This window comes from Schistocerca gregaria, unplaced genomic scaffold, assembly GCF_023897955.1.
Source record: "Schistocerca gregaria isolate iqSchGreg1 unplaced genomic scaffold, iqSchGreg1.2 ptg001039l, whole genome shotgun sequence".
Lineage (NCBI taxonomy): Eukaryota > Metazoa > Arthropoda > Insecta > Orthoptera > Acrididae > Schistocerca > Schistocerca gregaria.
In genome coordinates this window covers 160,001-162,500 of record NW_026062386.1, presented here as the reverse complement: position 1 = coordinate 162,500, position 2,500 = coordinate 160,001, and positions in this window count along the sequence as shown.

Here is a 2,500-nt window from a genome sequence, read left to right as displayed (position 1 = left end):
CAGCTCCAACGCCAGCGCCACAGAAGGGCAAAGCCCCACTTGGGTGCAGAAGCGAACTCTCCCAGCACAGCGCACGCGCCAACACGTCCGCAGAGCTGCGATACAAACCACCTGCGAGAACCGCTGGGGGCGACCGAGCAGCAGACGGCGTCGCGACGCCGAGTGCCGGGCGGCGGCGCATCCTCAACGCACACAGTCCGCAATCGGACCAGCACACTGCAGATGTCCACCGCGCTTCGCACCGGGCTCGGCAGAACCCACTTTGGCCGCCTGGCGCCGCGCGCAGGGTGCGCCGGCGCATAGCTGGGACGCCAGCCGGGCCCGTCGGCCGGCGCTCCTGCCACTGGGCGCCCCCCACCAGCCGGCTGTAGTGCGTGCGCTCACGCAGCGCGCGGCCAGCACGCCGGGCGGCCCCCCCTCACCGGCCGGGGACTGTCCCGCCAAGCCACAGCCTCGTATCGCTTCATACCCACATGGCCAACTCAGGTTTGGGGGCATGGCGGGTACCGCCGAAACAACCGGTTCACAGATGTACCGATCGTCGCTATCACCGATGCACCTGCAGCGCGAACAACCGCTCAACAACTGATTTCCAGTTCATTTGCGGATCTTTGGCAGCAAACGTATACGTCAATCTACATTTGCGAAATCTACGATTCTGGCATGCCTGCATGTTATGTGTCACGACACGCTACATCAGCCCACATACACACTGCGGCATGTACACGAGAGAACACGTGGAAGATGGTCCGCGCACGTGTGCAATGTCCCTTGCGCGGTCGACTGTCAACCGGCCTCTGTAGCATGTCGCAGATGTGGAACGCGGTCCACCGTGCTATCATGTTGTGTGGGGCAATACGATTAAATAGGAAAACCCTCGTCGCTACATCAACAGACGGCTCACGCTGATTCCCGGCAGAGGGAGGAGGGGGGGGGGGGGGCCAACATGCAATACTTTCGTCCGTACCTACTTACCACATGTCTGTACGGCGTACAACAGTGCAATCTCGCTGTAATGGGGAGACGAGACAAGTAGCATCGTGCACAACATATGGCCCTTATGATTCGCCATTGTAGGGCGCAGCCGGTGTACGGTCAAGCATGTGCCACATTATGTCACTCAGTACGTAACGACGGATGATCAGTGTGGGTTACGCGTACATCAGCGGACAGTCCACACAGGCCGTACCACAACGTACACTGACTGCATCGACAACCGAATGCAACTGAACAGCTGCAAGGCTCATTTCACAAACAAACGCCTGACCGACCAGCTTGGAAGGGCAGGAGGGGAGGGCGATATTCGTTCTGTAGCGGTACACCCTTCCAGTGGTTAGCGGGACTGTGTAGAAAGTACGCAACACTCGAAAGACCTTTATGTGAGGGTACGCACCATGGCATCAAGAAATACACATGACACCAGAGGATCCAAGCAGTGAACTATGTTCAGAGGGTTGCTGTTAGGCAAAGCTACATTCCTGTGACGTTACATGTGACAGTTAAGGTGCAGTGTAAGTTAGGTTAAGGTGCAGTGTAAGTTAGGTTAAGGTGCAGTGTAAGTTAGGTTAAGGTGCAGTGTAAGTTAGGTTAAGGTGCAGTGTAAGTTAGGTTAAGGTGCAGTGTAAGTTAGGTTAAGGTGCAGTGTAAGTTAGGTTAAGGTGCAGTGTAACTTAGGTTAAGGTGCAGTGTAAGTTAGGTTAAGGTGCAGTGTAACTTAGGTTAAGGTGCAGTGTAACTTAGGTTAAGGTGCAGTGTAACTTAGGTTAAGGTGCAGTGTAACTTAGGTTAAGGTGCAGTGTAACTTAGGTTAAGGTGCAGTGTAACTTAGGTTAAGGTGCAGTGTAAGTTAGGTTAAGGTGCAGTGTAAGTTAGGTTAAGGTGCAGTGTAACTTAGGTTAAGGTGCAGTGTAACTTAGGTTAAGGTGCAGTGTAAGTTAGGTTAAGGTGCAGTGTAACTTAGGTTAAGGTGCAGTGTAACTTAGGTTAAGGTGCAGTGTAACTTAGGTTAAGGTGCAGTGTAACTTAGGTTAAGGTGCAGTGTAAGTTAGGTTAAGGTGCAGTGTAAGTTAGGTTAAGGTGCAGTGTAAGTTAGGTTAAGGTGCAGTGTAAGTTAGGTTAAGGTGCAGCGTAACTTAGGTTAAGGTGCAGCGTAACTTAGGTTAAGGTGCAGCGTAACTTAGGTTAAGGTGCAGCGTAACTTAGGTTAAGGTGCAGCGTAACTTAGGTTAAGGTGCAGCGTAACTTAGGTTAAGGTGCAGCGTGGGTTAGGTTAGGGGCCAACGTGGGTTAGGTTAGGGGCCAACGTGGGTTAGGTTAGGGGCCAACGTGGGTTAGGTTAGGGGCCAACGTGGGTTAGGTTAGGGGCCAACGTGGGTTAGGTTAGGGGCCAACGTGGGTTAGGTTAGGGGCCAACGTGGGTTAGGTTAGGGGCCAACGTGGGTTAGGTTAGGGGCCAACGTGGGTTAGGTTAGGGGCCAACGTGGGTTAGGTTAGGGGCCAA